Genomic DNA, 27595 nt, shown 5'->3' on the forward strand with positions numbered 1-27595 from the left:
CTCTACTCAAACTTTTCAGTGTCTGAAGCTGACAAAGATGAAATTATCTGTAGGTTTTATAAAAGTGCACTCAAGTTTTTAAAAATTGCTTTTAAAAGTAGGCTTATTTTATAATGTGTGAATCAATGAATATATCTCTGTACACTTACCCAAATTATTTTATTTCATGGTATTTTCTTTCGTGACAAAGAAAAACCTAAGAAATAGGTTATTCTTGAAACTGAATTATATCCTCAGGTACAAGATTTAAAAATGAAGAAAGATCATACAGCCTTTTTTATCTGCCCTTAAACTTCCAAACTCTCTGTGGCATAATGGGAGCATGGCAGAAGGCCCACCTGGCTGACAAACATTGTCACAAGCCAGCCTTGCAGTGGAGTCCTCAGTGCTATTTTGTTCAGGACAGGAAACAACAAAACCTGTTCAAAGGCTGTCTCACAAAAGGTAAACAATACCAGCTTAAAAAAAAAAAGTGAATCAGCAAAAATGTTCAGTATTGGGCTTCCCTGGTGGCGCAGTGGTTGAGAGTCCGCCTGCCGATGCAGGGGACACGGGTTCATGCCCCGGTCCGGGAGGATCCCACATGCCGCGGAGCGGCTGGGCCCGTGAGCCATGGCCGCTGAGCCTGCGCGTCCGGAGCCTGTGCTCCACAACGGGAGAGGCCACAGCAGTGAGAGTCCTGCATAACGCAAAAAAAAAAAAAAAGTTCTGTATTAAAGTGAAATATAAAGTACAAATACTGAGGTCTTTTCAACATAATGAAGTCCATGGAAAGAGATTAATACAAATGGTTAGATATCATTGATATCTTATGATAAAATTTTAAAAGGTAGATATGTATTTTCCTTAAATGTAACTTACGTGTATCAAATCAGCACACACAGTATTTAGTTTCTCTTTGGTTACTTGCTTACACATTAGTTTATAACTTTAATCAGCAGTACCTAGTTTATTATACTTCGTTGTCATTTAGCATTAAAACTTTTTAATGACTTGCTATAATTAATTATATTAAGGATTGGCTAAAACATGTAATTGCTAATTGCAATAAAATGAAAATTTATGAGAATAAAAGGATAGAGTGAAGAAATTAAATGTGGGTAAAAGCAGAAAGTTTAAAATAATGGTTAACGATAAAATTCCTGAGACATAAAGACATGAGAGAGTGACTTTTTAGAATGATATAAAGTCAAAAAAATAATATTAATTTAAAATGGAAAATGGAGCCAGATAGCACAGACTTTGTGGGCCTGGAGTTTCGGAGAATAAATCATACTTTGAAGAATATTAAGATACATGTTCTCTGAAGTCTTTGCAGCTTAACAAACTAGGACTGGGTGTAGTTTTAGTCAATATTGTAATATTTCTGCCTGAAAATCTCTTCAGTAAACAGGTGTCACGGGACCAGGAAAGCGGAGCTGGCATCTGTGTGTTCAGCCCGCTTCTTTATCTCTTGTTGACTGGCCTCACTTCTGGACGAACAGGCGAGAAGGAAAAAGTAAGAATGGTCTTCAGACTGTCTGCAAAGAAGAGGGAAGATTTTAAGAGGGAGGGAAGAGAAAATGAAAGGGAAATAGTGGTGACTAGAAATGGGTGAAAGTCAAAGGGTACAGACTTCCAGGTGGAAGGTGATTAAGTGCTGGGGACATAATGTGCAGCGTGGTGACCTTGGTTAATACCACGCATTGTATATGTGAAAGTTGCTGAGAGAATAGATAATGGTTCTCACCACACACACGATTATAACTATACGAGGTGGTGGATACGTTGACTCATGTTACTGTGGCAGTTTGCAGCGCACACATATATACAGTCATTACATTGATACTTATGCAGCGTTCTATGCCAATTCTGTCTCAGGCTAGAAAAGGAAATAGTGGTGGTGGTGGCAGACGTGGTTATCACCACCATCAGATTCTATTTTCCTCCCCAGTCTGGATGATGGAGAGACCTCGGGAAAGACTTAAGGACCTTCAGCCTTACTTTCTTCTCTGCTCCTCGCAAGCTGTGAAAGGTTCACCAGCTAAAGACTTCTTTTTCCTTACGGATTCCGTATTTCACTTGAGTTTAACTCCCAGCTTCGGGTAGCTGGGGTTTTCTGGGTTTGTGTTTTGTTTCGCCAGGCTTCTAGGAATGTTGATCGGCGCATGTGCAGCTTAGCATTTGTCTAGAGACTGTCCCTGTCCCGAGGGGGCCCCTACGCAGAGTTCCGGAGGGCCTTCCTGACTTGGCTCCCACCCGTGGAGGGCTCTGACCCGCAAGTCCCATCCGTCTCAGCAGCCCCCAGTTCTGGCGCCTCCAGCCTCGGCTCAGTGAGACCTGCGTCCGTCTTGGGATCGCTTGTTTGAAATGCAGCCTGGAAAGTACCCGCGGGCAGAAAGCCTGAGCAGGGGGAGGGCTCGTGTGGTTGTTTGTCTTCCCTCAGGAAGTCCTGTGCTGCCTGTTTGCCAAAATTTCTAATAGTTTATTTTGTGTAGTGTGTCCAGTTTTAGAGCTGGTTTGGGGAGGAGTGCTTTTGTCCTGTACCAGTTCATCAGTGATGTGGCCGGAAGGACAAAGCTGCATTTTCAATTCGTATTATTTTGTCTAAGTGTTTTTACTTTACTGCATTCCAAAAGGACGAAAACATAAGAGAGATTATCTTCTTTATTTTTTCTGTACATGGAAAGAAAATAACTACCTTGTTTAATACCTTTATTCCTTGCAAGTGGATTAATTACCCCTCCTGAACGCTAAGGCGATGTGATGTTCATTTTTTAAGCATTTGTAATTCCATCATACAACTTATGTGGCAACCACTTTTCTCACTATAGTCAAAGTTAACATGAAATAGTAATTAGTGAAATATCCGTATCTGCTTTCACAGTTTGCTTTAAATTTTCCAAAGGACCCATTAAAGAAGCATTATCTCCATCAGGTACCTAATTATTTGCCTTCATATTTTAAGCACTTTACCTTTCATCTTTAATACTGACTTCCTTGAATGTTGTCTGCGGTTGAATTTGTTCCAGTTTAAGGGAACTCCTGTTAGGTCATGCCATTCCTCTGGATTTTCATTTTCTGGGTTTCTTGTGCTTTTTCTCCGTTGCTCCCTTACAATTAATATCGATCACTTTTCACCTTTAGGATATTTATATCTCAGAAGTACATCTTCTTGAGCATCTTTCTAATTTGCCCAAGTATTTTTCTTTATGCCCTTCCTGATGTTCAGGGGCATCTGGCTAAGAACCAGTTTTTATAGACTTAAAATTGATTTTACTTAGTATAATTAATATTTTATTTTTCATTTTAAAATTACCATTACTGATTTGCTTAGAATTAAAATTTTAGTAAGCATACCTTTTTGCTCTTAGGTATACAATACACATTATCTTTCCCTTTGATACTGAAACAGAGAGTACTGTCTACCAATCCTGGGTGGTAAGTGTATAAAATCCCAGTATTTAATTTTAATGTTCAATGTTGACTTGATTACAACAAACACGAGGCCTCCGAGACAGCTCACTGCATTTCTTAGTGATGCGGTGAAGTATCAGAACGGCTGCTGCTTTTCCTCACTTTAATGTCCTGCTTCCTCGACTTTCCTCTTGTTCCTTAATACTGTTTCTCCCTCCCTCTGCAACCCTTCTTTCCATCTTCCATCCTTAATTTTTCTCTCTTCATCTCATTTAAGCCTTATAAAGGAAATGCTCCGCTTTTTAAAAATTTTTATTGAAGTATAGTTGCTTTACAGCATTGTGTTAGTTTCTGCTATACAGCAAAGCGACTCAGTTATATGTGTGTATGTGTATATATATATATATATATATATATATATATATATATATCCTCTCTTTTAGATTCCCTTCTCATTTAGGTCACCACAGAGCACTGAGTAGAGTTCCCTGTGTTATACAGTGGGTTCTCATTAGTTACCTATTTTATACATAGTAGTGTATATGTGTCAATTCCAATCTTCCAATTCATCCCACCCCTGCTTCCCCCCTTGATATCCGTAGGTTTGTTCTCTACATCTGTGTCTCTTTCTGCCTTGCAAGTAAGTTCATCTGCACCGTTTTTCTAGGTTCCACATATAAGCGACATATATACGATATTTGTTTTTCTCTTTCTGACTTACTTCACTCTATATGACAGTCTCTGGGTCTATGCGTGTCTCTGCAAATGGCACTGTTTCGTTTCTTTTTATGGCTAATACTCCATTTTATATATGTACCGCATCTTTATCCATTCATCTGTTGATGGAAATTTAGGTTGCTTCCATGTCCTGGCTATTGTAAATAGTGCTGCAATGAACATGGGGGTGCATGTAGCTTTTTGAACTATGGTTTTCTCAGGGTATATGCCCAGGAGTGGGATTGCTGCATCATATGGTAGCTCTACTTTTAGTTTTTTAGGGAACCTCCGTACGGTTCTGCACAGTGGCTGTACCAGTTTACATTCCCACCAACAGTGTAGGAGGGTTCCCTTTTCTCCACACCCTCTCCAGCAAGCATAGGATATGCTCCACTTTTTAAGTAGTGTAAAAATAGAGATCTAAGTGTGTTGCTGAAGTGTGTTTCTTAATTATACACTGGACAATTAAGAAAATAGAAAATCAAACCCAGTTCTGATTCCTGGTTCCGTGGCCTTAACCACCATGATGTATTACCTACAAACCGAAGCTAACATGTAATGATTTTTTAAATGGAATAAAATCTGTCCAGGATAATACTACTTCTTCTCAGATTAGTAAATCTGTTTCCAATTGTGAAATTCGTCCTACATGTTAAGCAATATAGTTAAAAATGTTGAAGCTGTACAAAATAAACTATTTAGGAATGTAGAAAATCTTACTTTATAATAGAATTACGGTAAAACCCAGGCACTGGTTCAACTTTAGATTTTTCCTTCATCCCAGCATTTGAATAAGGAAAACATCTAGTTATCTAATCAGTGGGATCTATGCTGAGATCACTAATGGTTCTGTATATGTCAAGGGAAACCATTTCAAATACATGATAAAGCAAGAAAACTTGTTTCATCCAAACATCCATCCATCCATCCATCCATGTGCCTGTTCACTCACTGATTTATTTGGTTAATAAATATTGACTAATTATTTGCCAAATGTCCTGTTAGGCAGTGACAGTATAACAGTGAACCTAATTTTCTCTGCCTGCCCTTAATGAGCTTTGAATTATAGTAAACTCTACAGAAAGAGAGGAGTTCTTTATCTATACAGAAGGGATAAGATCATATCTCAATATCATTTTATTAAATTTTTAATAATTAATATTCTGTTATAACTGGAAAATAAAATACATATTTCCTCAGAATACTCTGGATTAGGAAATCTAGTTATGGCAATAATTTTCATTCATCACTGTCTCCAGTAAGGATAGCGAGAACGATTTTTTAAAGTCTGTATACTCTTTTTTTTTTTTTCTAAAGTCTGTGTACTCTTGATCTTTAAGGTTGGCTACCCTTCTGGATGTGAGTAGTATTTATGAATGCATAGGAGCCCTCTTCTAACTCTGAGTTGGTGGAGTGGGATTTAGCATAAAATAAGTGGGTGTAGATTCTCTAAGGAATCTCGTACTCAGAAGTACTGTGAGGCCCTTGATAAGAGGTTTCAACACAAACAAAATTTCCTAAGAAATCTAAGGCCAGAAAAGATCCTCCAACACATTTATTGTGACATTGTGCTTCTCCATTCTACTTGTGAACTTTATTAAAGAAAATAAATGTAACCCTTTACTGAAAATTAGAACAAAGTAGACTTATGTCCCTAAAAGGTTTAAAGAAAATGACTTGTAAAGAGACTAATTATCTTTCTACCATAAAGTAGTATGTGCTGACCTTTCGGAGAACCCTGGTGGGTTTATCAGAAAGCACATGTTTTTTAATGAAGAACATGGTGGTGAGAGCTGAGTGATAGTGACAGGACAGATTTGCAAAATGGGAGAGGAGGGAGCCACAGGTGGCAGGGATTCCTACTTTAAGAGAGGCTCACAAAAATATAAACGCATAAAGAAAAAAAATAAAACCGTCCTGTCAATAGTCAGCAAATCGTTTCTCTCAAGGGGCTGGTAGTAGTAGTTTAGGCTTTGGGGTGTATGGTCTCTGTGGCAAGTACTAAACTCTGCCATCTCCATGTGAAAGCAGCCGTAGACAAGATGTGAATCAGAATGTCTGTGTTACAAGGGAACGTCACTTACCTGGACTGCAGGCTGGCATTTCTGGTTTCATGGGCTGGGTTTGCTGACCGCGATACTAGGTGGATGTGAGCATGTTAAATACAGTCTAAATGACGGAAAAATGGTTTGGAGATGCTGGCCTAGCAGTTTTATAGTTTACAGAATTGATATAAGAAAACCATACAGAAATTTAGCAGCTTCCCAGACGAAGTGCATAATAAGTTAAAATTAGAATAAATAATACAGCAGACTGTTTTATATTCCTTTAGAGGTATGTTTTGTTGCAGACTTGTTAATAAATCTATAAACAGTCTTTGTACATTATTATTATTATTATTATTTTGCGGTACGTGGGCCTCTCACTGTTGTGGCCTCTCCCGTTGTGGAGCACAGGCTCCGGACGCGCAGGCTCAGTGGCCATGGCTCATGGGCTCAGCCGCTCCGCGGCATGTGGGATCTTCGCAGACCGGGGCACGAACGCGTGTCCCCTGCATCGGCAGGCGGACTCTCAACCACTGCGCCACCAGGGAAGCCCAGTCTTTGTACATTATTAACGCAGCCTTTTTGTTTCGTTCAAAAAAACAGAATATGTGGCACATATATACAATGGAATATTACCCAGCCATAAAAAGAAACGAAATTGAGTTATTTGTAGTGAGGTGGATGGACCTAGAGTCTCTCATACAGAGTGAAGTAAGTCAAAAAGAGAAAAATATCGTATGCTAACACATATATATGGAATCTAAACAAGAAAAACCCAAAAGGTTCTGAAGAACCTAGGGGCAGGACAGGAATAAAGAGTCAGACGTAGAGAATGTACTTGAGGACACGGGGAGGGGGAAGGGTAAGCTGGGACAAAGAGAGTGGCGTGGACATATATACACTACCAAACGTAAAATAAATAGCTAGTGGGAAGCAGCCGCATAGCACAGGGAGATCAGCTCGGTGCTTTGTGACCACCTACGGGGGTGGGATAGGGAGGGTGGGAGGGAGGGAGACGCAAGAGGGAGGAGATGTGGGGATGTATGTATATGTATAGCTGATTCACTTTGTTATACAGCAGAAACTGACACACCATTGTAAAGCGATTATACTCCAATAAAAATGTTAAAAAAAAAACCCAGCTACTGTTGGCTTTCTGTTTTTTAATAATAAACTGCAATTACCATATGGTCTTAATCAGTAAAGATTTAATATTTATATTGCAGAGGTTTTCCGCTGTAGGAGGGGGTTTAGGTGATTTTTATAATTATGATAATTTCAAATAAAAAATTATTCCAAGAGAAAGCTATAAAATTAATAATGGGGGGCTTCCCTGGTGGCGCAGTGGTTGAGAGTTCGCCTGCCGATGCAGGGGACACGGGTTCGTGTCCCAGTCCGGGAAGATTCCACATGCCGCGGAGCGGCTGGGCCCGTGAGCCATGGCCGCTGAGCCTGCGCGTCCGGAGGCTGTGCTCTGCAACGGGAGGGGCCACAACAGTGAGAGGCCCGCGTACCGCAAAAAAAAAAAAAAAAAAAAAAAAAATTGTTACTTTTTAGACAAGCTGTAGCTGTTTATCTCAGCTTTAGAATACAGAAGTCCTCAAATCACTGAGTGTATTAAGTTTCTTGTCAGAAATGTATTTGCTTTTTAGAAGGGAGCTTACTTCTAATAACACTGTATACGTAGAGGTTTCGTTTTTAGAGATTAATTGAAAAAGAGCCAGTTTGACATTTTAATGTGTGTTGCCTCTATTGATTATCTAGAGCTTCAGTCAGATAAGTCATGTCACTAACTTTCCATTCCTATTACCATTTTTCACCTTCAGATCTTTTTTTTATAATCTGTCTCCTATTTTCTTGTACCTTCTTTAATTCCTTAATCCCATCTGCTGATAATTCTCACAGAACTACGTAAATGAAGCCGAAAACCTTGGCCTGACGATGTCTAGTACGTATGCTGACTCCCCTGTTCTCTTAAAGCTCTTCTAACTTCTCGACCACTTGAAGAGCTTTCCCCTGGAATTTTCTTCCTTCACTGCCTGCCCTTTGAAATCCTGTGCATTCACGCAGGTCTAGGTCACATACCATCTTCTGCAAGAATCCTTTCCCTAAGGACTGGGAAGTATTCATATTCTATTTCTCTTTGAGAAACTGAGACTGATCCTGCAGGCTGACATCCCAGTTAGGAAGAGTTTGCTGCAGAGGCCAAGGCTGTGTCCTGTGATACTGTTGTAGGACCTCAGTCCCTGGTCATCTCAGAGGAGGGACTGGTATCCCCTAGTTATGAAACTGCAAAGCCCCCATGACCCACCCAGTGGGTCCCTCTGTGGAGTGGAATATCAGGCTAAGAGTTCCTTAGTTGCCCTGATAAGTGCTGTTTCTAAAGGCTTGCGGTGTTTGGTGTGGTCCTGTGCTTTTGTGTGCCTACATCTTTGTATTGCCAAATATAGGTTTACAGACAGTAGATAACCAGGGTAAATCAGGTTTGCATATTAATTATGATGAAAGCACAGCAGGGAGTAGGGTCTGGCCCATCTCCCTTGGAGTTATACCTTTTCGCAGTGGTTGATGAACATTAATAATCAGAATCCCCTGGGGATGGAGACAAGCAAGAGAAAACAAATGGTGGTGAAGAAGCGCTCTGGCAGTCCGGAAACCTCGTGTGTTTTACTCTCCACAGCCTGATGCTGGGCTTCTTTTCTCCAGTGGGAGTTCTAGGCAAGGCCAAACAAAACAGCAGCTGCTTCATTAGTGGCCCCTCTCTGAGGGAGGTCAGCAAGTTCCAGGACTCTGAGACCTGTCGCCATCACTCCACTGGCTTTGGGAAAAGTATGGGAAAATTGACCAGAGGCAAACTTGTCAAATTACATGTATTTATTGTAGAATTATTCAGCTACAAAGGTTATCTAATATAAAATACAAAACAAAAAGTATCCAATATGTAATCGTCCAGCGTACCTAAAGCAGACCTTCCCAGTAATACCAAATAAACGTGCATGTATTTCTTGGGGCTAAGGGTGGAAGGCCACAGTTCATAACCAGTAGAGGGGCACTGTAATGACTCATTACTTACTTTGTAGAGATATGGGCCCCTCTCTTGCTCTCCTTTTCTTCTCTTCCCACAGCTCTCCCCCCAGAGCTTCCTGCCTGTCCCTGGATTGGGCCAGGTATGAGAGCTGTCCTGATGTCAGTGCAGAGCTTTAAGATTCAACCTGCAAATGTCTAGAGAAGGAAGGGGTATATGCAGCCCTGTGGCAGGAGCAAGGTCCACTGAGTTATGGAAGCTCAGGGTTTTACAGTCAGTGAACCTTACTTTATGATGACCACATGCTTTCTGTTAACGTAGACATGTAGATAATTGTACGTCGTTAATATATGCAAAGTAGGCAGTCCTATAGTATCGATTCCCTATGTGATTAATCGCATCTGGCTCTGATGCTGGCTGTAGTTTTACTTAGATGGAGGTTGGGCAACTGGAATATGTTGATCCTGATAAGGAACAATGTATTTCCCTAGCATCAGGTGACTCTTACTGGTAATGATTAAGTGTTAAGGCCAGAACAAAGACCCAGGGTTCTATTTAATACATACTTGCTACAAGACTTCAAGAACTTTAATCCGCATAGAAAATGGAGCCTACCCAGCACTAGCTTTAAGCTTTATTTCTGGTTATCTCTGAGCTCCTCCCCTGCTTTTCAGCATCCCAGGCTAGCTAGCGATGACTACAAATTTTTGTAGCTTTACTTCTGCTAACATGGAAGCCCCTTGGGAGTTGGGACCACATTTTAATCAATTTTGTGTACTTTAAAGAACACAGTTGAAGTATCTTACATCACTGATATCTCTTTATTACATGCATACCTGAATACATAAATTTTAAAATAAGCACTTTTCTTTAAAAATACATTGCAAAACACAGAAAAATTCCCAATTGAAAAAGTTTCAGTTGTGATGTTAGTTGAAGCAGACACCTCTGTCCACTAGGAAAGCCTAAAATGGATTTTTTCAGGGGCTTTGAAACACATCTGAGTGCTGAAGTTTGCAGCTGTGTCTCACTCGTATCATTATTAGTGGTGGTATTGTTGTTGTTACATTTTATTTTCTGTCATATTTTCAAAATTTACTTTGAAAATTCAAGATTATCTAGGTAGATGAAAAATAGAAATCGATTTTTTAAAGGCTCAATGAGAGAATAAGTGTTAAGATAATTTTTGAATTGCTCTTAGTATCTGTTTAAGTGAGCTACTAAGGAAAACATTCAGACATCTAGAGTTTGAAACCCATTAAAATTAGCTTGGTAATCAGAGGCAGAGAGCCCATTCTCTGTGTATGAAGGTTGCCAGTAGTTAAGATAGTTGGAAAGATATTCTAAGGTGAGTGAAGTAAATTATGTAAGGGCTAAAAAGGACAAAAAGTAAAGAAGAAGGTTAAAAAGACAGTGACAGTTAACTTGCGTCTCCCAGAGGTGAATTACATAAGGAAAAAAAAGAAGTCAGAGGTTTGACTTTATATAAATGAAGAGCTTGCAAGCAACTTGGAAGTACAGGGACAGTAAGAAACCCATCTCCACCTCCTGCTAACTCCAGTTAGGTATCTTTAGACATATATCCCTGTTGAGGAAATAGTATCATATTCCCATCCAAACAAGGTTTTAAGTTTGGTTGTTCAAAACAGGAATATGGTTCTTTAGGAAATCATTGCCGTCAGGCACAATGTCCATTTGGCAAATACTAAGTGGTCTAATAATTTCAATAAGGACAGACTCTGTGCCTGTTACAATTCGTAGAGATTCGTATTTTCTTAGAAGCAGAACTTCCCTCGCCTCCCCAAGGACCTGTTTCACGTGAGTGCTTACTCAAAGCACGTGCTTGAAGAATAGCAGATGGCCTGGGACAGTATTTACTTGACTACTTTATTTTTTCTGAGTGGTGTGTACTAAATAAAGGCAGCCACCACCTAGTCCAAGGTAATAGAAATGATTTTTAGAGTCTGTGTAAAGGAAGAGAGAATAAAGCACTAATGCCACAGCCAGGGAGAGGAAACACAGGGACTAAAAAGGTGTCCTGTGGGGAATTTGATAGCCTTCCTGCTGTGTGGATGAGTGAGTTCTCTTCCCTGCCACCCATGAAACTCGAGATTAAAAACATCCATATCTAGTTCATGTGTGTGGGGATAGGTTTGTGCTGAGTTATGACTTCAGGGTGGGTCCAGTGGAGGGGCCTAGGACACCACAACTGGGTCAGAAAGAAACAACAGACTTTCCCATCGTGCAGGACAGATAGGGCAAGCAAGTTACCATGGAAATGGTGGAGGAAAGTAGAAGACCTTGACTAAAGGACACATGATAAACTAATCTTCGGTAGAAATGGGTGACATCCCAACTCAAACCTTTAAGATTATAAGAAATTTGTGAAAAGTGTTCTTTCCCCATTCTTGAGAACTGTCACACATTCAGTTATACTTTAGTACAAATGGAGTTGAGTAGTGTTTTTAGAGCTCTGACTTACAAAGGCTGTGGTATCACAGTGCACTGAAGACCGGCGCGTCTCAAGGAAGCTGAAATAGCATTACTATATGGTAAGGAGCCAAACGTAGTTGATATCGTCTCTCACTTATGCTACTGCTGCAGCCACTTAAGCGTCAAGCCACTTAAAAGCGTATTTAAGATTAATCCTATCCTGATTGACGGTTAAAATTTGCCCATATTCCATATCCTACAGAGTAGTCTAAGCTTCTGAACAAAGTTCCTGTTCTGAACCCCGGCCTGTGCCTTTCTTAGCATGATTTCTCACCATCCAGTGAATGCATGTGGTGTTCTCTGTTGGTTACTGGAAGACGTGAACTGGTCCCTTTTACACAAATCTGTTTTCTCAAGCGGCATCCATGCAAGAGAATTCTAACAGGTGAGGCCTTGCCCCCTCCAGGAAACAAATCCTAAAGTTTCAGTATGGGTTACCTGTTTTTCTTCAATGCCCACAGAGTACCCCAGGAGTGATTTTTGCCTTAGCATTTAATAGAACATATTAAAACAATCTGTTCATATGTCTATCTCCAGCAGTGGAACTTAAATTTTCTGAGGTTGGGAACTTTTCCTCTCTCATGTTTTGTGTCTCTGGAGACAAGGAGAGGAACATACAGAGTAGGAAGTTAATACATGTTACTGCAGCAAATTTGAGTCATTAGGAAAAGTACAGAGAATTTAAAATTAATCATTATCTATTTTTGGTCTCTTCTAGAATATTTAATTTCATACATAACATATATAGTCATATTTTTAGCAAAGAATGTTTTTACCGGAGAGTCAAAATATATTTTGTTCCAGTTTCACTTTCTGATAAAATTTTTAGTCTCTTTCTAGAACATTCTGCGTTAGAGTCTCCATTGTTTGCCAGTTGTGTCATTTCTACTCTAGAAATAGCCTTAAGAACTACCTCACCATCCGTATTTATTGCTTGAACTTTATTTTAGGCCCTGGTTACAAAGCCATCTAGTGGGTCTCTTAATATCTTCTTTGTCTTAGTAATCATCCAAACTGTTAACTGTTTTCAAAAGGTACGGATCAGTATTTTCGTTGCCTAAGGGATAATTCCAAATACCTTATCAAGGAAATCAGTTCCGCCTTAGGATCTGCTCCAATCTACCTGCCCACACATTTCTGATACAGCACACCCATTGCTGCTCCACACACATTTTAGCCCGGAAATTGACTGTTTTCTGAGCCCGTCATGTGCTTTCCCATCACTGTTTCTTTGTTTGTGCGCTCATGTAGCATGGACTGTCTTCTCTCCACTTCCACTGTCAAAATCCCACCCATCCCTTGTGTCCCAGTTGACGTAAGGTCTCTTCCAGAAATCCCTCACCATATAGCTCTAGTCAAATTAACATGTTTATTACAGTATCAGGGAAGTTTTTCATACTATATCTACTTGTGTGTTTATATAACTCACTAAATTTTAGTTATTTTCAAGCAGTAGAAATGGCATGTAAACTTCTGAATTCCTGTATAATGTTTAGTACAACTACTGATAGTACCAGAAAACTCTCTTGTGTTGAAGGAAAGAATCTTGGAGTTGGAAAGGATCACGTCGTCTAAACCCCCCAATCTGAAGGACAGGGACATAGAAAACTGTTTCTGAAAGTGATACACATTTGAAGATAGAGCCTGGTAACTGGTCTGCCAGTTTATTTCTCTTTCCACCTTTTTATGAATACATGCCATAATAGCTTTTCCTGCCAGGGGTCCGGACCAGCACACTGTTCATTGGAAGTTGCTGCAGTCAGCGAAATGTTCTGTGTCTGCACAGTCTGATGTGGTGGTCACTAGCCACGTACAGCTCTTGAGTACTTGAAGTGTGCCTAGTGCAAATGAGGAATTGAATTGATAATTTCCTTCATTTTAATTCATTTAAATTAAGCACGTGAGGCTACCCTAAACAGTGCAGCAGACTAAATGAGGATTTTCAAAAAAACTGTTTTCTCTTGACAAAAAGAAGATGCTGATGACACCTACAGTTTTGTGGTCAAGAAAGCACAAATGCCGTTATATTCTCCCTTGAATTTTAAAGGACTTTTTTTTTTCAGTGCAGACACATAGCCACACACTCACTGGAGTGTTATTAGAGTCTTTTCCCTGGCACAGAACAAACGGCGGCTCATGAAGACTGAGTTGCAGGTAAGTAGTGGGAGCTGTGAAGGACGATGTGCACCAGATAATTGAGGAGACGATTTGATTCAGTCTGTTGCTATTGGGAGAATGTTAATGAGGAACATCTCAAAAGGAAGGGAGCCTGGAGTTTTATAGGGCCAGGGAGTCATGAGGAGGGATGGAGATGAGTCTTATTCTGAAAAATTGAGGAAGGGTGGAGATAGGAATATATAAAAGCAGGACAATGCTTTGCTTAGCCATTGCTCTGCACACAAAGGGTTGAGGGGGACTTGAATCACTCCTTCTTCCCAGGGAGATGTGTATGTATATATACATTAAAAAATTTCGGTAAGAATTTAAATTTCACAAATTTGACCTGTTTACATTGCTTCACTTCTAGTCAAAGGTCTGGAGAGTCCAGGTTAAGAACTTTTGCTCCATGGTCTCCTACCAAACTGCCAGTGGGAATTTTCTGTTTAATAGTTTGCCTAGGAAAAATCTGTTTACTTATAGTCTAACATCTAAATATATTATCAAGCATTTAGAATCAAATTCTGAAACATTGAGCATCAGTTATATACCAGACAAGTAGGAAGTACTTTAATATATTAATCTCACTGTATCAATAATTACCATCCTACAAACAAGGTAACTGAGACTAACAGAGCTGAAGTGATTTGTTCCATTTAGCTCTGGACCTTCTGTTCCCATATATTTAGATACTAGTAACTTCACCAGCATGTAACCAAATGTCATCCTGGGTCACCTCAGTGCTGTGATTATGGACAGTAATTGACGAGCTTTGGGATTGGTGGGTGATCTTACGCCCAGCCTTAGATTTCCGCAGACGCCGGTGTACTTTCTGTCTGTGGTCACCTCAGATTTGGGGTTCTTGTTTCGTACAGATCCTGTTCATGGAGCATTTTGCCATATCTTTGTGCGTAGAATGTATCTCTGGGAAGTACACAAAAGGGAGTTTGACTCTTGGGCCCTTTCCTTGAATTACACACATGGACATTACACACATGGACATACAAACATCAGCACATTCACACGCTCTCCAGTGCAAGTACAGCGATGTCTGTGGCTGTGTGTTTTTTTTTTTTTTTTTTTTTGCGGTACGCGGGCCTCTCACTGTTGTGGCCTCTCCCGTTGCGGAGCGCAGGCTCCGGACGCGCAGGCCCAGCGGCCATGGCTCACGGGCCCAGCCGCTCCGCGGCATGTGGGATCCTCCCGGACCGGGGCACGAACCCGTGTCCCCTGCATCGGCAGGCGGACTCCCAACCACTGCGCCACCAGGGAAGCCCTGTGGCTGTGTTTGACTCTGATATTTGTTACTCAGAGTTACACGCTATTACATGGCAGTACAGGGAGATTCCAGCGCTTTTGCTTTGTCCCCTTCCCACTCCATTCCCGACAGCCTCAGCCCAGCCCACGTGGCCAAGCTCTACGCTCCAGCTCTCCAAACAGATGCCCCTGGGCCCCTGCTCAGGTCAGAGGAAGGACCCGAAGAAGAGGTTCAAGCAGGCCTTGGTAGCTGCCTCAGTGGTATTAAGGGATTATGGTCTTGGAGCATAGATGTGGTAGGCTCTCGACAGCCGCGTTCCATTTGCCCTGTACATCCTTGCACCTTGGAAAGGGGTGTGGATGAGGAAGGAAAGAACAAGGCCCTCTACAGGGCAGAGGCTAAGGTAGGGGTCCCTCTCACTTAGACTAAGGTTGGAATGAAAATGTGTGGCCTCTACGACATGTAGAAGTTATTCTGGAAGCAATATGCAGGATGGTTTGGAAGGGGCTGAGTCAGAAGGCATAAAGACCAAGAAGCTATTGGAGTAGTCAAATCTACCCGATTTAGGAAAATGGCAATGAAGATAGGAGTGGATGGATTCAAGAGATGCTTAGGTGATGTGTATGACCTTTTGAGCTCAGTGACCCAGTAAATCCCAGAGTAGGGGAGAGAGGTTGAAAACTAGGATGCATCAGAGCCTTCTAAGTAGTGAGGCCAGTATATGAAAATATAATTTTATTCTAGACATCTCACTGGTGCACTGTGCTGTCTCTCAGACTTTAAATCAGTCCGAAATGAAAATCTGGAGCATGATTATAATTTTACAACTTGCTTTTGGTTGAAAATAATGAGAATTACTATTGTTATATTTTTCATTATTAGCCTAAGGAATATGTTCTTTGAAGATGCATGTTCTAGTTAAATATATCTAAAAGAAAGAATCATCTAATTTATTGTAGTGTGGATATTTTTAAATCTCATCAAAACATAAGCAGTATGCTTATTCAAAATACCATTAGTTATAAGGAATGAGACTAAATCCCTTCTGTTTCACCTAGTTCACTGTGTGTGGAATATTTTCCTGAACCCAACTTGACCCCTTAGAGCATAGATGAAATTCTTTCAAGTTGAAATACATCTCTATGAAATAAAAGTGAATTGTGCTTAAACCAGGCTTATGATGATAACTACTGGCTTGGAAAGAAATTGTTTAATTATTTATGTAAATTTAATTATGCCAGTTTAAGTAGAGGCTTGTCATAAATATTAGTCAAACAAAAGATAATTATTTGAATGGCATTGCTTCTAATAAAGCAACATAAAAAGACTAAACTAATTAGGAACTAAAATGCGTATGCTGTGAGCTTAACATGAAATTTTCAGTTATGATATTACTTTGTATAACTTGATAGTTTATTGCTGCCGCTATTAAAGTAAACCCTCCTTATAGCACTTACGATGTTGGACTCCTACAGATAACATTATAATGAGGGTATGATGCATTTCGATTGAGTTCCCACAAGGGAGAAATTTAATTTAATTAAAATGGTCTTCATTAAAGTATTGCATTCAACTGAAGTAATTACATGGCACGTACAGTATAGAAGAATTCCTGCTGTTTAAAAGGGAGAACGTTCACAATAGACCAGCCGTGATATTATTAGAGAGCCTTTCTCAATAATGCACCTCTGACTTCTGCATAATGATAGAGCAGACGTGCTCTGGTTTTTAAAATAAATAACTTGTATAAATACATCCATGTAGAATTTATATATATAAATAAATATGTACATACTTAGACCTATTTGCATGTATACACAAAATACTATAAAGTTGAGAACATCTATTAACGTTTATACTCAAACAATTAGCATAACAAAATACACAAATACCTGTTATAAAATGTTTGAGACATATTCTCTATATATCCAACACAATTATTAAATACACTGATAATTCTTGAATAATCGGTTTATGAATATGTTAAAACTTTAAATGTAGGGGGTGGGGTAGATAGGTACACTTAAAATGTTAAATTGCGGAAAAATCGCTATGGCCATGACAGTAGCCTATGATACCTCCCCCAAGTCAATAATATTTTATATAGATAAGAAAACCTGACTTCAGATGTGTTAAAGAGCATGGAGTAAATGATAACTTGAGTTACTATTTTTTCTTCTCAAAAATAGTAAAATAAAGCCTATGAAAATTATCACGCTTCTAAATGAATCTATTGGTTAACTGGTTGCTGAACTGAGTTATATATGTCACAATCGGCAAAATATAAAATCTTGTTTGCCTTCCTTCATCTCTTGGTTCCACTGTCTGTAAATGCTTTCTTGTTTCTTCTGCTACCCTCTTGAACACTTACGGAATCTGCTTCCCTGTATCTTTCCCCTGCCATTGGAGGAGCCCTGTGTCGGTTCTTTCTTTGCCTGATGTGTCTGTGTTCGTTCATTAATATATTGAAGAAATTAAAGCTTGAGTTTAAAACTTAGCTGAGTGATGTTGCACCAGTTCTGAAGTTTTACTGAGCAAAGTTTTTTTGTTTTTCTTCAAAATTGACACAAGTGTGCTTGAGCTATCCTGGGCTGGCATGAGATCCTATAAGAGAATATTACGCTTCTCCCCCTCCACTCACTACTGTTTCTCCTGTTAAGTCTACGTGAACGATCTTCAAATCTATACTCTTCTGACCGGGAGCCGGATCATATTGCTACGAACCTTGCTATCACCACACATAAATCTAGTAGCCATGTTAAACGTGGCTTAACTCTAGTATCTCCTTCCTTCACAAACATCACATTTTCCCTCTGGAGTTCTTTCTTGTTTAATAAGATCATTATTCACCTGGTAAACCAAACTAGAACCTTAGTTTTCTGTCTACCCTCATATTCAAATTTTTTATCGAATGGCCATGATAGTGCGTATCAAATGGGTACATGAATCTGTATGTATCTTATATTTTTTTACTTCCTGCACCTTTCCATTCCCACTAATGGTGCCTGACTCTAGGCTGTTGGCATGTAATGTGAGGGCTGTTGGTGACATCAGCTGTGTAGGGTCTTGTGCACAGCAAGCCCTGCTTTTGGGTTTAATACTCGGAGATCACGTCTTAAAAATTCTTCATTTCGTTTTGAGTTTGTGTTTTGTAAGTGAAGTCTGAAGAGAGAATGGAGCACAGGCTCAACCAATAATAAAAAAAAAAAATCGTGACATGTCAAAAGGGGAGACTGAAGGAAAAATTTGCATTTTAGTGCATTTAAAGGCACTTTTATCCTGCTCTTTGAACAAAACACCCTCCATTTTCACGTTGCACTGAGCCCTTTGCGTAGGCTGCCCTGACTCCTCGGTGAGTGTGTCGCTCCTCTCCCTGATCCTGGCCTCCTGGTTCTGTGGTCCATGCTACAGGTGTGCCGTCCATCACAGCCTCAGGCCCTGGGCACTCCAACCTCTACCCACCTGCCCAGCACTGTTTACCATCATTCCCCTGCTTACAGCAGGTAATCCCTATTTTCGTAAATCATCTGCAGTTTTCATCTCAGGTGGCCTCAGCCTGCCGTGGCTTGAAGCAGGATTTCAGTTCCCCGGCCAGAGACTGAAGTCAGGCCGTGGCAGTGAGAGCACTGAATCCTAGCCACTTAGACCAGTAAGGACAGTGGCCAGTGACAAGGCCCTGGCCCGTCGGCTTTGTAGAAATAAATTTCCACAAAGAGACGGAAATTAGTGAAACAAGTGGAGTGTTTATTAGGGGGAAAAAGAGTACATGAGGTTAGACACACAGGCGGGCTCAGAGAAAGAGTTGCTGTGCTCGTGCTAGTTTGAAGCACTTCTATGGGGCATTTCTTCCAAGTTCCCTTTGACCAATCATCTTGCTTTGCCTGTTTCTGGGTCTGTATTTGGTTTATCTCAGGGTCCTCCCATGTGTGCGCGCGCATCTCTTAGCCGAGATGGATTCTAGCGCAGAGGCCTATGGGTAGGTTGACGTCACTTACTATGGGGTAACGCCCCCTCCCTTTTGACCTCCGAGGAGCCGTTCTGCGCACGCATAGTCAGGAGGGTCTCCTTGAGCTCGAGAATGAGGAATGTGTAGTATCTCATCTGGGCAGGGCTCAGCTTCTCCTCCCACCTGCTATTATCTTCATCGTGGATATCTGTCCATAGGGGACAGCCTCCAGTTGTTCAGCCTGGGGCCCATCTATCTCCTGCCTCAGTTTCTCTCACCCTGCCCCTGTTCATCTATTTTTTTAATAATTCTTTCCTTTCTATAAATTTACTTATTCATTTTTGTATGTGTTGGGTCTTCGTTGCTGCATGCGGGCTTTCTCCAGTGGGGGTGAGTGGGGCCACTCTCCACTGTGGTGCCCGGGCCTCTCATTGTGGTGGCCTCTCCCATTACCGAGCATGGGCTCTAGGTGCACAGGCCTCAGTAGTTGTAGCACACAGGCTCAGTAGCTGTGGCTCGTGGGCTCTAGAGCGCAGGCCTAGTAGTTGTGGTGCACGGGCTTAGTTGCTCCGTGGGATGTGGGATCCTCCCGGACCAGGGATTGAACCCATGTCCCCTGCATTGGCAGGTGGATTCCTAACCAGAGCACCACCAGGGAAGTACCGATGTTCGTCTATTTGTATACCTGGATTTCTAACCCTTTCCTAGAAGCCACCTCTTTCTGACTATTGAAATAAATCCTCTTTGACCTACAGCTTCTTGCTAAAATCCCTGCTTTCCCACTAGCTAGCCACTATCTATCTAGTGGCTCTCAGGAAACATTTCTCTTGCTTCCCTTATATTCCTGCCTTCTGTAATGCTGACTTAATGACTTGCCTCCCTTGTGTATATTTTCCTCTGTCCTCAAGTGCAGAATCTGTATATGATACGTACATGTCCAGTTCCAGAAAAATGCCTTAAATGCAGTGGAGTTCAGTGTCGGTTCTTCAGCCCTGTTGCTTCTTCATTAATAGTTAATGACATTTTGTTGCCAAACAAAGGAAGCCCAACACTTTTATATGGGTCAAAAAATACATAGCATTGTTAAAATACTGAAAAGACAGAAATAATTGTTTTTTAACTATAAATCCTACTTTCATTTGCCATAAAATGGCTATTTTGATGGTTAAATTATATTTCATCTAATGATAGTCTGATCACCCCTTTTGAATACATACTTGTTTTCAAGATGACACATCTGAAGACTTGGGGGTCACAAATTTATGTTTTTGTGTAATAATTCCAACATATCTTTGTGAAAGAGTTCGTTTTAATGTATTATCAATACATTTATAAATATTGTAATTTTTATATTATACATTAATATATTTGTATTTAAAAGATAATTATTTTTAATAAGATTCCCTGAATAACTATATTCAGTTTCATTTTTGGGGGGTACAAGAGATATATTTGCAAAGATTTATTGCTAATACAACTATCATAGCAGTTAGAAAATAACCTTGATCCATAGGTGTCTGTAACATTTCCTAAGAAACATGATGTAATATACTTGAGTTTTAAAAGGTGGTTGTATATATTTTCACCAAGCCCTGGTAGAAATGTCTGTTTTATCACTTGAATTCTCTATTTTAACTTTTCATTTATGGCATAAACATTTGAGGAGTTTTGAAATATGCATTCTAAATTTTCTTGTTGATTTTTTGTGTGTGGCCAGTAGACTCTGGAAGGCAAGCAGAATGCACTAGAACAGTGTTTTCTCCCTTTGTATACATTCTAAGATCCCTTCCTTCCAACAGCATTTAGACCACAGGAGGCTTAAAAGCTTTTGTATTTTCTAGAATGTTGTTCACTGCTCAGTTTCTTGAAAGTTAGAAATAGAAATCAAAATAAGAGGTATTTTTATTCACCACACAGTATTTTCCTTCCAGTGTTCCTGGCATACAGTACAATGCTTTATAACGCCGGTGTTTCAAATGAAAACTGAAAAGCAGGTTGAACTTTCAAGTGAGTATATAGGATAATAGGGACCTTGATAGCAATTACATTTTAAGCTTTGTGTAAAGGTAGCAACTTGTAGTTTTGCAAATCCTTTTGGTCAGCAGATTGTCGTTTGAACCTTTTGAAATTGTGTCAAGTGGATAGTTTAGTGGTGTTATCCTTGTTTTTCAGAGGAGGAAGTTCAAGAAGGCGATATAGTTTGCTCAGACTTAAAGAGGAAAGGCTAGAATTCCAACCCAGGTCTTCTGACACAGGGTCCAACTCTCTGTCTCTTCCATTGTTTTTCAGGGCTAACGGTTATCAGAGACATTTTCTCCCCTTCGCTGGTTTTCTAACTTAACAGGCTAATTTATCAGTGCTTCAAGAATTGAAGACGATGAGAACAGAATCTGGAGATTGAACATATACTTAAGCTTTCCACAAATACCACACCCTGTGCACATAATAAATGCTGATTTCCCTCTAGGATCTTTCCAGAGTGTATTTAAAAGACGCTTTCTGATAATAGTTTTAGTCCAGTCTGAAAATAACTTCTTATATCTCATTATGAGAGCCATAGTTCCCACTTGTACACTGATAAAAATCTAACTTTATCTTGCCAATATGACTATCATGTATATTCATTTAGTCTCTAATCCCCAAATTCTTCCTCATTTATAAATTGGAGATAATACCTACGATAAGGAAGGAATGCAATCATATATATATAATCAGAATTCTTGACAAATAATAAATGTTGAGCAAGTCATCTTCTAAAAAGCTTAATGACTACAGCAGGAAATGTCAGCTAACACAAGAGTCAAGTTCTAATAAACGCCTTATAGGATGATTCAAAATAGAAGATTCTTTTAATCTTCAGTACACACTTTTGTATGACTTGTGTCTTTTTAAAAACTCTATTCAAATCAAGTAAATTAAGAATCAGACTCTATATAAATAACACAATCTCTCATTATATGAACCAAACTTCCAAAATGCTTGTATTCTGGGGTTTAGTATATTCTATAAGAAAAAGATGTTCTTTCATACACTGTTAATCTTTTTCAAATTATTTTTATGGGTCTTCTAAAAATGAAACCAGTTAACAGTGTTATGACACTTGAAAATCAGTAAAATCCGGAATTCTGTATTAGAATCTTCTAGTAAACTGACATTGAGTTACTTTGTACTTTAATTCTTAGCATTTTACCCACACTAAATAATTCATATTAATCAAAGGAATACTCTTTTAGGAATGAATTAAGTTTTCACATCTAATTGCTGATTCTACCACATTCTTAAAAATTGTTAGTTCTCTTCTCTAGCTCAAAATGCCATTCATTCTTGTCTAATTAACTTTGCCTAATGAACTTTGTTCTTCCTTAATTCTTTGATCACAAAGTACATACACTGTGACTTGATAACTTGTTAAATTTTTGATAAATCAGTTAAAGCAAAGGTGGGTTTTTTAATGAAGGAACAGGATCTTTCTGTGTACTCTCATTTCTTGTCTTATCAAGGAAGTGAAATTATGCATACCTTTCTAATTACCTTTTGCAGCAGTGCGAACATAAGTTTCCTGTTTACTGCTCAGAAAATAACGCTTAAAAACACTAAATAAATCAGTTTACAGATTCAACACGGAGAGGGAAATGTGGTCCCATATCTTTCAGTGTATTTTGTGATCACTTATCTTTCAAATAACCTCCATTTCTGAACGACTGCATCTTCTGAGCTGAGTTTGCTCAGATACTCCTTTCTGCCCACCTCTGCCTAATGTTAAACTTTTGTGTAGTGGAAATCCCCCAAAATGGATTGGTTCTTGAAGGGTTTTTCTCCTGGAGTCTGATCTAGCGTAAGGTAATATCACCTGTGTCTCACATCCTTTTATGTTTCACAGAGGGGCTGTAGAGCAAAGAGCGACTTGTGTATACAGTTGGCTGCTTCTAAGACCCTGAGAGAAGAAAGGCTCTTTTTTTTTAAGTGAAGTATCGTTGATTTACAGTGTTGGGTTAGTTTCTGCTGTACAGCAAAGTGATTCAGTTATACCTGTACATACAGTCTTTTTCATATTCTTTTCCATTGTGCTTTATTACAGGATATTGAATATAGTTCCCTGTGTCATGTCCAGAACTTCAGTATCCATAATTTATTATTAACTGTATGGGCTGCTATGTTATTACTGATTGTTTTTCTGAATTGTAGTAGTTCAGAGTAACCCGTTGGATTTTTTGGTTGATGTTTTGTTTTTAATGAGACATTCAATTTAAATAAACTTAATTCCATTAAAATAAATACGTAGTGGAAAAGATGACCCATATCTTCCCATGTGATTCAAATGTGTGTTTTCCACGGCATTGAACATGTGATGGTCTGTTTTCTCTGATCGTTGGCTAGCTGTTAAAGTTGTATCGTAACCCTCCTGGGTGGCCAGGGATTACTGAAGACTCAGCTCAGGTTGAGACTTTTTTCCTCCATGGCACGGTCTGCTTTCTTTTCATCCTTGTTATTTCAGTTCCTTCTTGCTGCACTTTGCCACCTGTCTCCCCGAGTCTGCTGTCTGACTTAGTTCTCAGCTTGTTGCTTCAGTTAACTTTCCAGTGGACCCCCTGGCAGCCTCCATTGTTTCCTGCCGATGCTCCGCATTTTCCCACTGCTTTGAGTCGCTGTGTTTGGCTTCCCTCCCCCCAGCCCCTGTTTATCAGTAGTCAGCTGGTTGAACTATTGTCTGGAGCACTGTGGATTTCCTACCGATTTTAGCACTAATTCCCTACTGATCTTTCGTTACACTTTTATTTCATTTTCTACTGAATTCTGTCTTAGGATGCTAGCATTATTTTGTAAGACCCATTGCTAAGAGAGATGTTTTCCCCCAAATACTCTAGAATCTGTTGAGTTACTTTCTTTTTTTCTTGTTGAGGTTGCAGAACTTCCTTTAATGGATGTATTTTATTTTTTAACATCTTTATTGGAGTATAATTGCTTTACAATGGTGCATTAGTTTCTGCTTTATAACTAAGTGAATCAGATACACATATATATATATCCCCATATCTCTTCCCTCTTGCGTCTCCCTCCCACCCTCCCTATCCCACCCCACTAGGTGGTCACAAAGCACCGAGCTGATCTCCCTGTGCTATGCGGCTGCTTCCCACTAGCTATCTGTTTTACATTTGGTAGTATATGTGAGTCCATGCCACTCTACTTTCTTTATTAGAATTGACCAGGAATGAAGTATAGTTTGCAATTGGTCTACTGGGAAAAAATACACTTAAATTTGACAAGGTGTTTATATAAATATATACTGTGTCTAGTTGCTGTGATGTTAGTACTTCAATCCAAAAATACTCCCTTGGTGACTCGTTAAGCTACCATCTCCTTTCACAGACTTTATTTGTGATATCCTGAAGGTGGTTACCTTAGAGAGAATTGGTATTACTAAGTGTATTTTCAGAACAGTCCTGGTGTTTCTTTGATCTAGTTACCTTCTGTGGCATTATGACTTGAGTACTATAAGGTCCTAGTCTCAAGAGTGGTGTTTATTGTCTAGATCCAAGGGAAGCTTTTATTACTGATTTTTTTTTTTCTCATCTGATTGTCACATAAGAAGTGGGAGGGATTCCTCCAGGACTCAAGACTCCTTAGAGTCCAGTATTAAATTTCGTATGAATTCTTAGTGTGATTTCCTGTTACTTACATAAAACTTACAAAGTCTGAAAACTTCCTAAGGAAAAAGAATTTTCTGTCTCCTAAATAATAATTTATTTGGGGCTTCCCTGGTGGCACAGTGGTTAAGAATCCGCCTGCCAATGCAGGGGGCACGGGTTCGAGCCCTGGCCTGGGAAGATCCCACGTGCCGCGGAGCAACTAAGCCCGTGTGCCACAACTACTGAGCCTGCGCCCTAGAGCCCGCGAGCCACAACTGAGCCCACGTGCCACAACTACTGAAGCCCGTGCGCCTAGAGTCCTTGCTCCGCAACAAGAGAAGCCACCGCAATGAGAAGCCCGCGCACCGCAACAAAGAGTAGCCCCTGCTCGCCATAACTAGAGAAAGCCTGTGCACAGCAACAAAGACCCAACCCAACCAAAAATAAATTAATTAATTAAAAAAATAATTTCTTTAAAAACATAAGTAGTCTACCTTAAACAATGAAAACACTTGTAATTTCTAACTTTTGGCCTAATGTTTGTCATGTAAAGTAAGTGTAACCAATGCGAAACTGTGGAACCTAAGTGTAGGAGTTGAAGCTGTAAAGAAGCCAAGTAAAATGTAAATAACATGAGCTTTGGAAGAAGACATTTTTGTGTTTAAATCTAGCCTTAGACATGTTTTAGCAATAGAATCTCAAGCAAGACTGTAATTGTGGTTTGGAGCAGATCAATGATTCTCAAGGTTTTTTGGTTTGTTTTGACAGAATTTTGAAAACATAATCTCCACGTGTTTGTTTCACAACAAGAGTAGTCAGGCTACTCTGGTTGGAGCGAACGTAAGGAACTCAGAGTTCTGAATGGTTTTCTTCAAGTTCTCCCCACAGGGTGGCTCTGAGAAACTTTTGCCTTTCTCGAAGCTTCTGTAGAACAGTTTGAAAGCCTCTAGACTAGACACTATCCCATTGTATTGGCTTGGCCAAAAAGTTCGTTCGGGTTTTTCTGTAACATTGAAAAACCCGAACGAACTTTTGGCCAATGTGACTCTTTAAATGCAGCAGATCACGTGACTCTGTGTACTCTTTGTCGCTGTGTTTCCAGTGTGCTTCCCTCCTTAAGACCAAGGATCCGTCATTTAACTACCGCCCTCTCCCCACCTCCCCCTCTGAGTAGTAATGACAGAGTCTCAGGGCTGTTCCTGCTTCGGCAGGATCCCCGCTCTTACCTCTTCCCTAGCATCGGTCTCCCACCACCAGGAGCTTTTATTATCCCACAACAAATGCTGTCACGTGCTTGGCACTGCCTAAATCAGTCACCAGAAAAGCCCTACGCCCATCTGGGTCTCATCTCCCTGACACTGAGTCATGGGGCTCTGCCTGTTTCCTAATGTAACCTTTCATTCCCTCCCAAGAGGGCAAAACCCTTTCAACTATGCCCTCTGGAGTTTTTATTTACACCAGCTTTCTTGCCCTTCTCTCTCTTCTTGGAATAGCCATGTAAAATCTACGATTATAATTTCTGACAATTCCCATGCAGCTGAAGAGAAATCTTTTTTTTTTCCTTTAAAATTTTGACATCTAGGCTCTAATGACTCCACATCTCTGGCAGCCTTCTGTTTTCTTAGTGTCTTTCACTCACTCTCCTAAATACTTTAAAACTTCTTCGCTGTATATCAGTCTCTAACATATCTTTCCCCATCTTCACTATCCACTGATGACATTGGTTCCCATGTAAATGAGAGAAGAACTTTTATGTCTTTCCAGCACAACATACCCTAACTTCCTTCAGTTTCTTTCTACCTCTTGTTCTATAGATGAGCCCTGCCTTCCTTCATGCATTAGATCTCATCTGTACTTCCATCCAATGATACTTCTCTCTAGTTACCTCCTTTCTATAGCATTATGCTAATTCTTCTCTCTACTGGCTCATTCCCACCAGCTTGCAAAACTGAAACTCTATTTTAAATAAACTTTCCGTTGGTCCCATATCCCTTTCTGAATATTGCTTCATTTCTCTGCTGCCAGATGACATGAGAACTACTTTAAAAAGTTGTCTGTACTCTGTGTCACTCCTTTAAAATAGCTCTTGAAATAATGCCATCAAAATTACTAGTATTGGGCTTCCCTGGTGGTGCAGTGGTTGAGAGTCCGCCTGCCGATGCAGGGGACACGGGTTCGTGCCCCGGTTCGGGAAGATCCCACATGCCGCGAAGCGGCTGGGCCCGTGAGCCATGGCCGCTGAACCTGCGCGTCCAGAGCCTGTGCTCCGCAACGGGAGAGGCCACAACAGTGAGAGGCCTGCGTACCGCAAAAAAAAAAAAAAAAAAAAAACTAGTATTAAGGTCACTAATGACCTCAACTTTAAGTTGCATGGGTAATTTTCCCCCCCGTCTCATATGCCGTTTTGCTCACTTTTTCTTTCTTGAAACAGGTTTTTTGGCCCCTGGTATCCCATTGCCCTCCTTTCTCCTCTTGCCTCACAGGCTATTTTCAGTTTTGTTAACTAGTCTCTTCTCATCCTCCTAACTTCGGAGCATGAAGTACTTTTCTTGCAACTCTTGTTCATTACCACCTAGGTAACTCCTGTGTGAGCTCATCCAACTTCTTGCCTTTAAATAACATCTTCCAAGTTTATATCTCCAACCTGCACTGCCCCCCTCAACCAAATTCCTGAGTTTCCACAAAACCTGATCCGTGCCAGTCCTCTTCCGTAGTAATAAATGGCAACTCCGTCCTCAGGCCAAAACCCTGGGAGTCACCCTCGACTCATCTCCTTTAGTATCCCACATCCATTCCAGCCACAGATCGTGTTCGTATTCACTTGAATTTATATCCAGAATCCTACTGCATCTGCACATCCAACAAAAAAATCTTGTGGTCAACCCACCACACAAATTGTACCTGGGTTATTTCAATGCTCTCCTTGAACTA

The sequence above is a fragment of the Orcinus orca genome, chromosome 21 (genome assembly GCF_937001465.1).
Source record: "Orcinus orca chromosome 21, mOrcOrc1.1, whole genome shotgun sequence".
Lineage (NCBI taxonomy): Eukaryota > Metazoa > Chordata > Mammalia > Artiodactyla > Delphinidae > Orcinus > Orcinus orca.